This window comes from Pseudonaja textilis, chromosome 4 (assembly GCF_049901715.1).
Source record: "Pseudonaja textilis isolate UNSWEBS1 chromosome 4, rPseTex1.2, whole genome shotgun sequence".
Taxonomy (NCBI): domain Eukaryota; kingdom Metazoa; phylum Chordata; class Lepidosauria; order Squamata; family Elapidae; genus Pseudonaja; species Pseudonaja textilis.
In genome coordinates, this window is record NC_141993.1 from 16,048,627 (window position 1) to 16,063,906 (window position 15,280).

The 15,280-nt window shown below is 37.5% G+C and overlaps 1 long non-coding RNA gene across 1 annotated transcript in view; it reads left to right on the top strand.

Annotated features, from left to right (window-relative positions):
• The window catches only part of LOC148125760 (uncharacterized), a 70,835-nt gene that overhangs the window by 16,163 nt on the left and 39,392 nt on the right, over positions 1–15,280 (top strand). Inside the window, exon 2 of the long non-coding RNA XR_015743415.1 lies at positions 8,281–8,350. This is a non-coding gene — a long non-coding RNA (uncharacterized LOC148125760). The remainder of the gene's footprint in view (positions 1–8,280; positions 8,351–15,280) is intronic.

The window sequence follows — 15,280 nt, forward strand, 5'->3', positions numbered from 1 at the left end:
CTCCTCCAGTCCATGGAAGGCCGGTGCACCCAGGTGGAGGAGCAGCTGCTCCGGGATGACCAAAGGGCCAGTCCTGTGACTACTGCAGTTCTGGAATAGGGGACCGACTTTCCCACCAACATCAGCAAGCCATTGCCAGTCAAAATTAATATTAGTGGTCTGCAGGATTTAAAATTATGAGTTTGGTGGTCCCCAAGATCTAAAAGGTTGGCGACCCTTGATGTAACACTTTCAGAGTGCGGGAAGAGAAGGTGTCATCTTCACCCTATTCCCAGTCCATCGCAAATGCACCCAAGTTGTATTTTCCACCTTGCACCCAAAGGTGTTAGATATTTTCTGTTGTTTTTTTTTAAACCTGAGCCACCTCAAGCACATCTTAAGAATGGTCTTAAATACTTCATTTCAATTTAGTTGCAGCTGCAATCGGATGCAGGGCCTGGCACCCGTTCCCCCTCCCACCCACTGGCTGGCTGCTTTCCTGCTGCCTTTAAAAAAAAAAATGTTGCAGTCAACTCAATAATACCCTGCTAAACTTTTCAAAAGCAGTGATTTCTCACCCTCTCTAAAAGCTCCATTTGGTCCCCATCATTTGCAGCAGGCTCCCTTTCAGTTCCAGCCCAGATTAAAGGCTGCCAAGTTCCCCATCTTTCCTTTTTAGATATTCTTGCTGTTGATCATTCATGAACAGGTCTCACTCTGAGAAGCTAGTGCTCTATTCAAGCCTTACCTCTGCCAGTAGATATTCTTTCAGTTTCTGCCCATCCAGGTAAGCCAAGCCCACCTTATTTTCCTTCTCCCTGACCATAGTATCGCAAAACCGCTCCTCTCCTTTTTCCTCCCCTATTATTTATTCATTTGTTCTCCACCTTTAATGGTGCAACATTTACTTATTAGTTTTTTTTTATGTAGCTGAACTACCAATTCTTCGTTGCTGTGAAGGTTTTCTTGGACCTGATGGTGAATACGATGCTTTGATTATGGTAACATCAAAGCAAGGATGCTACAATGCAAAAGAAAATGAAAAAGAAAAGTTTGTATCAGTGGAGATACGTGGGAAGAGTGTGAAGGCAGGCATCTGTGCATACATACAGGAAAATAATGGGGTCTAATGAGGAGAGAATAATTCTTAAAAAGAAATGTTAGGCACCGGTAGACCAGATCGTAGAGGGCCTAGCCAGCAAGGGCCTTCTTCCTTGTGTAGGTGTGAAAGGCAAGGAGCAGAGAAACAACCAATCAAGTCTTGCAATCGTCATAGGCTGGACTATGACACTAGTCCAGTCACATTTTTTAATGTGATGTAAAAAAGACCTTGAAATATGGGCCAACAAAAATGCTGCCTAAGGGACAGTTAGATAAGACAGGGCATAGCCCACAGTGCAGAATGGGTGGAGAAAGAGTATCAGAATGGACAGGACGGCAGGAGGTGATCCTATGATTTAATGCTTCCACCTTTACAAGGACAAAACCTTTGTAAGGGATTTTATGGTATTTACCCTCCAACAATGCTAATGGGAAGATATTGAACAACCGTAGTTAAAGGCCCTCCAAAATGTATAGTTTGTAGATTGGGCCAGATTTAATGCTGTGTTAAAATGAATGCTAAGAGACATCATGGCATTCTCTGTAATTCTGTGTCTAGATTTCTTTGCTTAGAGACTACTGGACTGTACAGAATTTGTCCTTGGGCTAGTTAGAACAGCTATGCTGGCTGGAGAATTCTGGGAGTTGAAATCCACAAGTCTTAAATTTGCCAAGTTTGGAGACCTCTGTTCTAACTAGCCTACAGCCTAAGGACATTGTTTACAGGGTACAATAATAAAAAAAATCAAGATTGTGACCACGATAGTATGATTGACACTCCGCCTTTTTTTTTTTACTGATGGTCTCCCATTCATGTATTAAACTGGTCTGATCATGCTTAGCTTATCAACATCAGGGAGTTGAAATCCACAAGTCTTAAAGTTGCCAAGTTTGGGGACCCCTGTGTTAGAGGATGACTTGTCCCAAACCTCTTTCGACCATGCAAATCCTGCCACATGTCTTCATCCCTGAACTCATCTGAACAAATGGCATATTTTGCCCATCAACTTCTAATGGAACCACCTTAATGAGATGGCAGACTCCTATGGCAAGATGTTTAAATCAACACAAGAGAGGATAAAATGAACCAACTATGTCTTTAAAGCCCAGGTTACAGATTAGACTGAATGCTATTCATGTCCTATTTATGGCCCTCAGTGAAATGTTATATACACGCTTAAGAAGATCCAAGATCCAGAATTAGAATCTTTCGTTGCCAATAGTCTTGAGGTAAGCACGCAGGCTGGAAGAATCCCAGGAGAGATATGAATTTGCATCAACATTTTTGTTAAAGGACACCATGTTATTGTATTGTGTTGATTATCTGGGACTTCATAGTGTAAGGATGAAATGTAGTCTAGCAAGCTACCTTACATAGCTTATACTTACTCTGTAGAACTTTAAGACTTTATTGACAAGAACATGCAACATCAATCTCTATAACTGAGAAATATGAAAGCTCCAGATTGTGAGGCACAAGAAAAATGCTAAAAACTCTGTTGTTCTTATCTGTCTTTTAGCAGAGCAGTGCCACCCTGTTCTTTGGCCCTTTATCGAGCAATTGATTTCATAGTCTTGGAGAGATAGTCACTCATAATCCTGGTCCAATCCAAACCTAATAGGCCTAATTATCGGAAAATTCGTGTACTGTATGAAAATAAGTAGATATTTAGGAATAATATCATTACCGATAAATCCATCAAAGAGGAATTCATTAAATCTATCACATTTTTAAGTATGTATGTGTATTCAGAGGAAAAGAATTGCTGGGTTTCTCAGAGTTAATAAAATCCAGGTCACATATATTAAATTTTAAAAATAGATGAAGAAGGTTAAAGATAGATCTTATTCCTAACTACCTTGGCTCCTCTCAGCAAGTTTGTGGATATAGGAAAGTGAATACCATGCCTGATGGACTGAAAATATGGGTGGTGTTTCTTAACCATATCTCTGCAATGCGGCAAAGGGTTTAATCATCTTTAAAAGAACATCAGCAATTTATTTTGTGTTTTTCTCCTCAGCAAAAATGTGTTTCAATTTGCTCTCTTACTCTTCAAATTTATAAAACCATCATGCCTGTGAATATATTTATTATTATTTGATTGTCAAATATTCCAACCACTTACTAACAATCAGTATCACAGCTGTAGAGTGCTGAATTCCTAATTTACAGGCAGCAAACTGGGGGAGTTTTCAAATAAATGATTTCTTCCCTTAGAGTTTCTTGTACTCAATATTTATTAGCCTTAGTGGTAAAAATGAAATGGGCCCCATTTGAAGAGAGCAATAACAGAGTGTCATAAATCAAAATTGCATAACAATATTATTCCTATTTATTACTGAAAGCTGGAGCATATGTATTCCAGAAGAAAAAACCAATGCCATCGAAGTCAGTATTACTTTTTTTGTAAATTTATAATAACAGAAAGTTGCAAGTCAGAATGCATTACTTCTTCCTTCTCTTTTTCCTAGGAAGGAACTAGGAAGGGAGCTTGTTTATGGAAGGATGTGGTCTTGATCTATGTATCCTGGTTATAGAGGGCAGGGATCTCCACCCTTGGCAACTTTAAGACTTGTGGACTTCAACTCCCAGCATTCCTCAGCCAGCTGGCTGAGGAATGCTGGGAGTTGAAGCCCACAAGTCTTAAAGTTGCCAAGGTTGGAGACCCCTGATATAGAGTATCAAAGAGAAGCATAACTAGCTGGGACCAGGAAAGTATTAATGATGCTTTTGGTAAAAAAAAGAGACCACTCCGTTGCATTGAAGGAGGTATTGGCATGTTCCATATGAAGAGGACTTACCTAGATCTGCAGTATTTTATAACTATCACCTTTCCTTTCTAGAGAAGGCTATTGAAAAAATACTATGGGTTCAGCTGAAAAATGCCCTAAAGGAAACGAACCAATTGAATCCTTTCCAATCAGGTTCCAGTCTTAGTCCTAGGACAAATCTAGCATTGGTTACTCTAGTACAGGGGTGTGTCACACGTAGGCCACGCCTACCCCAGCTCCACAAAGGGGGGAAAATGTCACGAAATTTCATGTGATGGCAATGTGACATTGTGAGTTTGACACCTATGCTCCAGTAGTTCTAATGATGACCTCCTTACTCATGGCATACTGAAAAGGCATTTAGAGGCAAGATGAGTCTTTAACTAATGTGTCATTGCAACCCTGCCTAAAGAGGGAGACAGAAACATGGATTGCATCACTACTAGTTTATATGTGCACATTTATATACATGCATATGGGTATTTCCCCACGTCATTGTAGTTGTGCTTTTAAAGTTGTAGCAACGTTTCGGCAGAATCTCATCTGCCATCATCAGGCTTCTGTATGATGGCAGATGAGATTCTGCTGAAACATTGCTACAACTTTAAAAGCACAACTACAATGACGTGGGAAAATACCGGAACGAAGCTGAATGCCATACATGTAAGTACCCGCGAAAACTTAAGAATATATATATAGAGATAGATAGATAGATAGATAGATAGATATAGATATAGATATAGATAGATATAGATATAGATATAGATATAGATATAGATATACATACATACATACATACATACATATATATATATATATATATATATATATATATATATATATATATATATAGTTTTGATTATTATAATAAAATCTAATACAAACTAGAGAGAGAATAGAAAGTAGTAAAGTGCAAGAAAAAAGGAAAGCAAAGTAAAAATATAATAAAGAGAAAAGAAATATAAAAAGAAGTGACTTCCAAACCTTCATCACAGCAATTATAAACAAATTTAGTGACTCCTCACCCTGGGTTACAAATATTTATCTCTTCATTCCATGGCCCATATCCTAGCTGTAAACAAATTCATAAAACGTTGTTATTTTCAATTGTGATCATAAGGAAAGATCATAAGGTTTATCAGAAATAACACATCATGTTTTAACCTGAATAAAGAAGGCAACTTTATGTTCTTTCCTTTCACTTCTAACAGTCTTAAATTCATTCATTTAGTCTTTAGTTCATTCAAATTTTGTTCTAGGGTAAACGCAGTAGGAAAAATTATCCAGATCACTCTCTTGGTTTGCCATTTTTCTTTTAAATTTTAAAACTGTTCAGACAGTTTTTTTAGGGTATTTTTTAGTAGATACGTACAGTAAAACATCATTTTCTAAATCATTTTCTTGGCCTGTCAAGTTGTAAATCCACTTTTGATACCATTTCTATCTTTATGTCATGGATCAACATCTACCCCTGGACCCCTTTCCAGATGCGAGTTCAGAGGAGGAGAGTAAATTTGAGTCTGCAGAGGAAAGCGTGGAGCCAAGTATTGGTCAGGATCGGGGCTCAGAGTGCGCTGGAATCTGGACCTGCACAATAGGAGTGCTTTCCAAGGACCTATTTGCGGGGTTTGAATAAACACCTGTAGAACATTTGCCATACATGTTGGGGAGGGAGTGGGCAGATAAAATTTATTCTACATCTGTCATTTCTGCAATAATATATTTTGTATATTTATAGAGGTATATTCATTACTTATAAATACTGTTACTATTTTCTTTGTATTCTTTAAAAGTATTTGTATTGTTACAATGCTTTGCAACATTTTACAGCTTTATAAATCTTTACCTAAATTTTTTAGTCTTCTCTAGTTTTTTAAATCATGAAATTGCTTATCTTTTATGTATCTTTTAAAAAAATCAAAATAGAATCTGTTTCCAATGAGAAACTGTTCTTTGTAATTAATCCAAAAATGTATTGTAGAAATTTCAATATTCCATTTTTATCTGGTCCTTAATCTGTTAATAACTTTCTAAGTTTAAAATCATATTTAACTTTTTTGCTGTGTATTTCCGAATCCTTAAATTTTTAAGCTTATGATGAAAATGTCCTTTTATTCATGACTGAAGACAGACTTACGTAGCCTTTTCAAACTTGCACTTCCCAAGGTTTCTAGTAATTTAGAAGTAATTAATAAGAAATGTTTGAAAGTGGTTAGAAAGTGAGGATTGTGAACTGAGAGCCTTTCCCAATTTTCTCCATGGTTGCAAGCAAATGGCTAATCCTGTTGTCTCCTGGTGCTTAAACCCACAGAAAGCCAATGTCCTGTAGTCTCTTTGGAAGGAGCAGCCATCCGGTGTACATGTGGATGATCTCCCTTCCTCTTCTTATCTGGAGAGATTCCATGAAACCAGTCTCTTTACTAGTTCCTTGCCTTTTGCTATGACTGTCAGCTGTACTTTCAGAGAGCCACATTCAGTTTACATACCTTTCTCAGAGTACCTTCATCATCACTAGTATAGGTTATTGCTATTCTATATTGGGCTACCTTTCAAAATTGAATGGTGCTTCAATTCAAAACATCAAATCTTGTTTTTGACATTTAAAGCTCTAAATTATTGATATCTATGTACTTGTAATACTCCAGAACCAATATATCCAGATCACTTGCCCAAAATGAATGTTTTAGAATGGTAAGGCGGCTCAGTTCTTAAGACAGGCCTGTCAAATTCCTAGCCCACAAGCCAGATGTGTCATGTACTGGCCACGCCATGCCCGCTTTAGCAAAGGGGGGGAAAGTCCCAATACTTCACATGATGCCGCCGTGACTTTGACATTTCCCTGCCTTAAGAGATGAGATTGGAAGGAGCAATGATGTTTTCCTATGGTGTCCCCAACTTCATGTAATTGTGTCCCTCTAGAATAGGGCTGTCAAACTCCTGGGCCATGGGCTGGATGCGTCATGTGCTGGCCACATCACATTTGGTTTAGCAAAGGGGGAAAAAGTCCCAATACTTCACATGATGCCGCCATGACGACATGAGTTTGACAGCCCTGCTCTAGAAGTTAGGCTAGGACCATGTCTGGCATTTTTCTGACAACCCATGATGATACAGATATGCTGCAAAGCCCTTGGAAGCTGCCCAATGTGTGGTTGACACCATCAGGTGTATATTATGATGGTGACTATAATTATTGCTTGCATGTTGTTATGATTCCTGCTTGTTGAATATGCTGAGCTTTTAAGAATTGTTTCTGTTTTTAATGTTTTTTTTAAAATTAAACCTCCACTGAGTCATAAGATGATTCTGGAAGTATGCAAGTGAAATCAATTAACAATATATTTTTTTTAAATCACTCGGACCATAAAATTGGGAAAAAAGGACCAAAATGGTCTATGGAGATTCTCAGTTATCCAGGTCGTGGTTGTCAGAAAGGTGCTTTTCAAAAAAGAACTGATTTTTCTTGGATTTTTCATAACTGAAGAAGCTTCTTGGATAAGAAGCAAAACACTCATGGAAAAATTCAAGAAAGTCCAGTTGGCTTTTGAAAAGCACCTTGGGGACAAAATTAATATATACAGTGCTTCATATAATAACTCACAAAAATAAATCTGATAACTTCTCATTATAATGTGAAGTAAAACACATTTTTTCCCATATCCCCAACAGAATGGGCTGAATTTTCCCCATCCCATGTTTCATTCCTGCTGGCCAAGTAGTGAAAAGAGTTCTCAAATATCATAAAATGGTTGGGGAAGGAAATATTTCCCCAATTCTTGCAAACACTAGAGCCCACATGGATTAGGTTGTCTCAATGCAGGAGGCCTTCTTTTAGGTTATGATCTCATGGTGACCATAAGAAAAGCAAGACTAAGATGCGCTTTTAGAATAGAATAGGAATAAGAATAGGAATAAGAATAGAATAGAATAGAATAGAATAGAATAGAATAGAATAGAATAGAATAGAAAAGAATTCTTTATTGGCCAAGTGTGATTGGACACACAAAGAATTTGTCTTGGTGCAAATGCTCTCAATGTACATGAAACCATTAGAAAGCATTTCACCAAGACAGCCGTTGTCGGTGCCATCTTGGATCAAAGTTTCCATATTTTAACTTCTCTCCAACTCTTCTAAGGGGATAATAGTCCTTTCAGAGAGCTCTGGCACACAGTTGCAGTTCAGACAGTACAGCAAAGATGCTTTGTAGAAATTCCATTATCTAAGTTCTATCTGCTTTCAGTCAAACAGATGCTGAGATTAGAATTGAAGACTGTTGTCTGTTTTTGACCCAGGAACACATGTCTTTTCCTCCTTGTAGTTCAGAACTGATTACACACACACACACACACACACAAATGTGTTGTAGCAAGCAGAAACGTTTGGCTTTGTGATTGTTAATGTTACTTTCTTCCTCGTTCATTTTACAGAGGATAAACTTCAATTTGCCAAGACATCGGGAGGCTAGAGATATCTACCAGAGATGCAACTGCCCAGCAGGTAGGAATCACACCTGGTGGTGGGGGTGATGATGATAATGATGATCACTGGATAGATACAACCCAGGAGCAAACATGAATTTAATAATGTTGAGAAAATTATTTCTCTGTTTGCTTCCATGAATTGTGTTACAACTTTTAGAACAGTGTCTCCTCGACAACCTCCAATGACAGATAAAAATAGAACGACAATACAATATATATCAATTGGAAAAATCAGTATTATATATCAATAGTCATTGGCAATCTCAAACAATAAGGTAGAAATCAGCCAAGATGGAGGTGGGGGGGGATACCTTTTAAACCTGCTGTTAAATTTCTCACAAATGGGAGGTCTGCTGAAACGCTCCAGAAAAGGCATTTCAGTTGTCCTTTCCATAGTGATAGTGTGATATATACCCTAAAGTTATAATATTCAATATAATACATAACTTCCATTTGGATTCTGCTTGGTACATTCTTAAAATACACACTGTATTCTTAAAAAAGAAAAAAAATTATAAATGTATATAATTGAAACAACATTCCATTCCAATTCAATTCTATCATTAATATTAATATTCATTAAAGTCTTAACATCTTTAACATTACTTTTCAATTAAATATCATACTTCTATGGGAAATATTATAAGCTTTCCATAGTTAATTCCCACCCCCCATTCACTTATATTTTATAAAACATTAACTAATTAAAATGTTCCCGTTCCTTCCTAATTCAATTTTCTCATTTATTTTATTTCACTTATTTTATTCACAAACATTTCACTAAATTACACTAACTATTTTATCCCTCATTTTAATCATATATTGTTTCCAATTTTCTAAAGTTTTTTCTATTACTAATATAACAATACAATCTTATGTACCTTTACAGAATACCTTTTTCAGTTAGATTTTCACCCACTATCTCTAAATAGGTCCTGTTTCTCTATATCTTGCTCCGGTCCTTTGTAACTTCTTTTCCTTTCCGTCTTCCCTCTCTTCTTCTCTCTCCCCTTTTTACCCCCTTGTCTCTCTACCTCTACTTCTCTCTTCTGTATTCCCCTTTTCTCTTGCTTTCCAATATTATACTTATTTTTTGAATTATTTTTCTTTTCTTTGGTTGTTTTTTAAGTCTTAAATTCTCCATTCTCTTTCCCCCTTTTTCTTTTTCTTCCCCACATAATTACTTGTTCATTAAAGATGGCTTCTTCTTTGCCCCAGTCTTCTTGTTTTGCAGTCATTTCTTGTTGTTTCTCTTAGTTCCAAATCTGCATTTCTAAGAATTGAAAAATGAAGCCAAAAGAACCCTTCCCTTTTTGTGCATCTTCTTTGTACTTTTTAAGTTCCATTTTCCATTCATCCAGAAGTGGTGCCATTGTATAAATTTTTAAACAACCACCTGATTAATTTTAGTCATTCAAATGCAATAACCAAGAATCCAAAGATCACCAAATAATCCAAATACACAAAAGCTGTTTCTTTTTGCTCTTTTTTTCACTTTCTCTTCCTGGGGTTACTATTTGGTTACAAAATTTCAGTTAAAATGTATCATTTAGAAGTCTTGTTGAAGTTTTACTGTAGATTCTTTTTAATTCCAGGCAGTCTCCTCCCTCTTCCAGATCCTGCCCTTATTCTTTTTCTCTCCCTTCCTGCTTATGAAAAAGAGAATTTTAAAAGTCCAGAAATCTTTATTATCCCTTTGGCATTTTGTTTTATTTTCAGCTTAATTGCCTACTGATGTCAAAGTGGATTTTTCTGATTTCTTATTAAAGTCTCTTAGTTGTCAGTATAGGGAAGGAGAGAGAAGAAAAAAAAAGCCAAACCTTTCCCTGTTCACTTTCCTTTGCTGCTTCCGACTCTTCTAGGGAGCGATGTTATTTTTTGTAAGTTTGAATTCCAGGGTATTTTGGTTGTTGCTTTTACAATTTAACCCGGTCAGCCAAAACTTTCACTTCTTATCTTCCTCTTGCACATTCTTTTCCGGTCGAGTTCTTCTTTGTGGTGGCCATTTCTGACCATCGCTTCAACCGCCTTCGGGAAAGGGAGTAATGGCCAGCTGAGGAGGAGAGATGTGGCTCTCCTCGACCCTGCTGGCAGTCTCCCCCCTCTTCACCACCTCTACGGGGTGACTTAGCCCTGAAACCAGTCAGCTTAGGGCGCTCCAGCAGCGAGCCCAGACAGAAACCACGCACGATCGCGGATTTCTGTCTGTCGCTGAAGAGACTTCAAACTGGAAGTCCCCCTGACAAACATATTATTGATCATAGGGAGATAGGAGAGCATCCAATTAATTCAGCACAAGATCCATTTAGTCCAGTGTCTGGCTTCTAAACTGGTCACCAGATACCAATAGGAAGCCTTGTAGGCAGGTCAGATTAAAAATTTCTTCCGGATCTATTAATTTCCCCTAGCCATTGGTATCTAGAGGCATACAACCTCTCAACAAATAGTCAATGAATTTTTTTAAAAAATACAGAGCAAAGAGCTGGGAATCAAGATTAACTACAAATGGGAAATTAAGCCTTATATCTGGAAACAGAAGAAAATGTATCCCTAAGTGAATATTATGTTGGCTATCCAACCATGAAAAGTAAATCACTTAACAGCAATATTTCTCTTACATTTCTTGAAGTCTTAATACAAAGTCTTTTTTCCAGGACTTTTGTTCTGTAAAAATCAAATTGACACTTTTCTGCTCTCATGTGTATAGTTTTCTTTCATTCTGCATTCAATACCTGCAGAAGTACTATATCTCATTACCAGTAGCTTTGACATGCAGACTAGGTAATTGCCAGGAACAGCAAACATCAAGAGGTCTTAGAGAAGAATTTTGCACACACACAAAAAAGGGACTCCTGGAATATGCTCTGGTTCAAGAAGAGAGCCAACCAGTTTGGGGGAAGCACATAATAACTTAGAATTCTTAACTGCTGCCAACCACTTGATTACTTCCAAACTCTTGACTAAATATACCAAGCCAGGAAAGGAGAAAGAGAAGGCACATTGGGGGAAAGTGCTGAAATAGTTGGTTTTAAGAGAAATTAAAACTGAGTGCATCTTGGACTGAAAATGGATTCTAATTAACCATTGCAAATTAGACTATAATAAATATAGTCATCGAAACAAAGCAGAGGCAGGCAGAAAAGTGACGCTAAAGGAAAATGGGGCTTAAAGACAGGTGAAATTTTTAAAATGGAAGTTATTGAAAGCACAGTGGCAACCAATTCTAATTAAAAAATGGAGGAGAGTAGAAAAAAACAGATCATATTTGTGAAAATTAGAAAACAAATGATTATACACATAGGTTATTTCTAAAAACAAGTATCTACAGGTATCCCTACTGTACTATAAAACCTAAAAGAACATTTGGCTGGGGATGAGTTCAGAGCAACATCTGAATTGGGTAGAAAAATGGTTAGCAAAGTATGTTCCTGTTGCAATTAAGAGGGTGAGAAAGAGTGATCATCAGGAAATTCTTATCAAACTGGAGTGAGGTATCTCATCGCATGCTCCAAGGTCAAGTCAATCCATCTTACATTCATCCTTTATTTTTATTAATGACTTTGATGAAGAGGTGGTGGGAACCCTTGCCAAGTTTAAAAACGAAGCAAAGTTTAGCAGGCTTTCTAATATTCAAGGAAATAGGAATGATCTTGGTAAGTTAGAGGAATGCACTAAAGACAAAAGAATGAGATTTAACAGAAGTAAATGCAAGAAACAAACTCAAATGAGAAGTATAATGTGGGCTAACAATATTTGTGAAAAAGGCTTAGAAACCACAGAAAGACTGCAAAAGATGTTAATGTAATTAAACCTTCCAAATCATGGATAATTTTTTTATGGAGCCTTGATCTGACTGAATAGATTAAAGATTCCTTAGCTAAGGAATAAATGGTGGTATTTTTACGTGAATGGTTTGTTATGCTTTTACACACACACGGGGAGAGAGAGAGAGACAGAGAGAGAGACAGAGAGACAGAGAGAGACAGACACACACACACACACATACACACATACAGAGGTACTACCTTATTATAAGGAGTGTGGGAAAAATCTCCCTAGCTTTCTGGAAAGTAAAACTAAAGGGCTTTCCGCCTTCAAGATTCTGTTACTACAATAAAGGCAGTATTAGTATTCATGGATTGTGGTTTTTGGGTGGAATTCCTCTTGTGTGGAGAACCTAGAAGCGCTGACATAGTTAGGTGGAATGGATATAACTATGCTTTAGAACTGGATATAGTGGAAGTTTAAATAATTTAAAGCTTCTTCATGGTGATTACCATGAATACTACCATGGATACTACCACCTCTGACAATACTAGACAACACAGTATCAACAGTAGAGACCTTCAAATTTCTAGGTTCTATCATATCACAAGACCTAAAATGGACACCTAACATCAAAAACGTCATCAAAAAAGCACGACAGAGAATGTTCTTTCTGCGCCAACTCAGAAAACTCAAACTGCCCAAGGAGCTGCTGATCCAGTTCTATAGAGGAATTATTGAGTCTATCATCTGCACCTCTATAACTGTCTGGTTTGGTTCTGCAACTCAACAGGACAGACACAGACACCAGAGGAGAATTAGGACTTCAGAAAAAACAATTATTACCAACCTGCTTTCAATCGAAGACCTGTATACTGCATGAGTCAAAAAGAGGGCTGTGAAAATATTTACAGACCCCTCACATCCCAGACATAAACTGTTTCAACTCTTACCCTCAAAACGATGCTGTGGAGCACAGCACACCAGAACAACTAGACACAAGGACAGTTTTTTCCCGAATGCCATCACTCTGCTAAACAAATAATTCCCTCAACACTGTCCAACTATTTACAAAATCTGCACTACTCTTACTATTAATCTTCTCATCACTCCTTATCACCCATCCCCTCCCACTTGTGACAGTATGACTGTAACTTTGTCGCTTGTATTCTTACGATTTATATTGACTGTTTCCTAGTATGATTTGATTGCTTATTGTACCCTATGACTATCATTGTTGTATGTTATGATTCTTGACTCTTGATGAATGTATCTTTTCTTTTATGTACACTGAGAGCATTTGCACCAAGATAAATTCCTTGTGTGTCCAATCACACTTGGCCAATAAGGAATTCTATTCTATTCTATTCTATTCTATTCTATTCTATTCTATTCTATTCTATTCTATTCTATTCTATAAGACCATGGAACCATTTCACCCTTGATTCCCCCCAACCTCATCCCTTCAATGCCTGAGACACTTAAATGCTAGGTCGGCAATCAAACATCTATAGTCTGGTGCCACCTTTATAAGTTTGGACTACACCTTCCAGGATCATGCAAGCTAGGAAGTCTAAGAGTTGCCCTCCCAATATATATGGAGGGCATCAAGAGAGACTATTTGACGTCGTGATTAAGGCTAAGAATAGGGAGATTGTGAGTTCTAATTCCACCATGGGCACAAAGCCAGCGGGTGACCTTGGGCCTGTCTCAGCCCCTAGCAAGGAATCAATAGCAAACTGCTTCTGAAAAACCTTGCCAAGAAAATTGCAGGCATCTGTCCAGACAGTCTCTGAGAACTGGACATGATTGAATGGAAGAAAAATAAATCGTGCAAAGGCTACCTGAGATGAACTCTTGAATGCAGAAAGTATTATCCTCACAGGCTACCCTGAAGGTTTCTTATACTATTAGAAGAGTCAACGTTTTGTTTGGGAGACAAACAGGTTTGACCTTATCTTCCAAGATGAAAATAACTATTTATCATCCATTATGTTGCGCCATATGGTCCATAATTTTTCTAGGAGTTTCAGGACTCTGGCGATTGTACAGAAAGGTGGAAAGCACCCCAGTTCAACTCTGTAGACTTTTTGGAAGCAGGTTGTAAATGCCTTGGGAGAAGCAGGAAAATATTGCTTCTACCTAGAAATTGTATGGAGTCTAACCAGCCAGATAAATCGTTTGTACATTTATACCGGGCTGAGAAATGTGGAACAGAGAAGAGGATGTGGATATGGTGGGTGGTAGCTGTCGCTTATCTCATCACTATAGATAAGAATATGCAGTCCAGGAATAAAAAAAACAGATTGTTTTTCTGTGTTATTTATAGACATGATCAGGAAATCAATGTTTCTTTAAAGCAGGGAAGTTGACACTACTAATCTGTCTTGCCATGGATAGATACAGCCTCCCACTGGGAGTGGAATTTTCTGTAGGGTTACTGAATGTTTAAAGGTCATTGTAAGTCTGAACAGGAAGTTTCTGTGCTGAGACCATGATAATCAGCCATGGTGGTCTTGGCTGTTGGTGCCGACATTTGATGTTATTGCAAACCATTTCAGATCCTGTAGTTCACTCAGGGATCCAGGGCTCTCATATGTTGTGTGACATGCTGACCTCGTTTCCAAAATGATATTTATCAGGTTGTGTTGCCTCCCAGATTTGGAAAAGTGGATGATTATGAATGCATGCATGCATGCAAGCTTGAACGAAAGCTTTGTATTTAATGCAAAGTCCTGAGGCTTCTTAAAAATTTGACACATTTATTGAGTAGTAACTCTTGTGGGCTAGAGTCCACTTTATCAGCTGAAGATGGGATGAATTTATTTTTGGACACTGTAGAGTTTATGCAACTAAAGATCCATGACCATATCGTGTTTGTTTTTCTTGATAAAAAATAACCCTCCAGTGCTAAATATAAACAAAGGAAAACCAGGAATGGAACACAAATGTGGCCCAATTTTTGCATTGGGTAAGCCCTGTAATATTAACAAATCCTGGTTCTCCATGAGTCATTTTATGAGAAAAGGCATCTGACAGGTTTTGGAGGTTGTAGTGGAAGAAATAATGATATAGTCATCATAAAACTGACTATAGTCAGGTTCTTCTATTTGTGTTTTTACGTGGAAGGGATCTGTTCTTATATTAAAAATCTGGTTGGTGTACAGATTAGTCTGAAAAC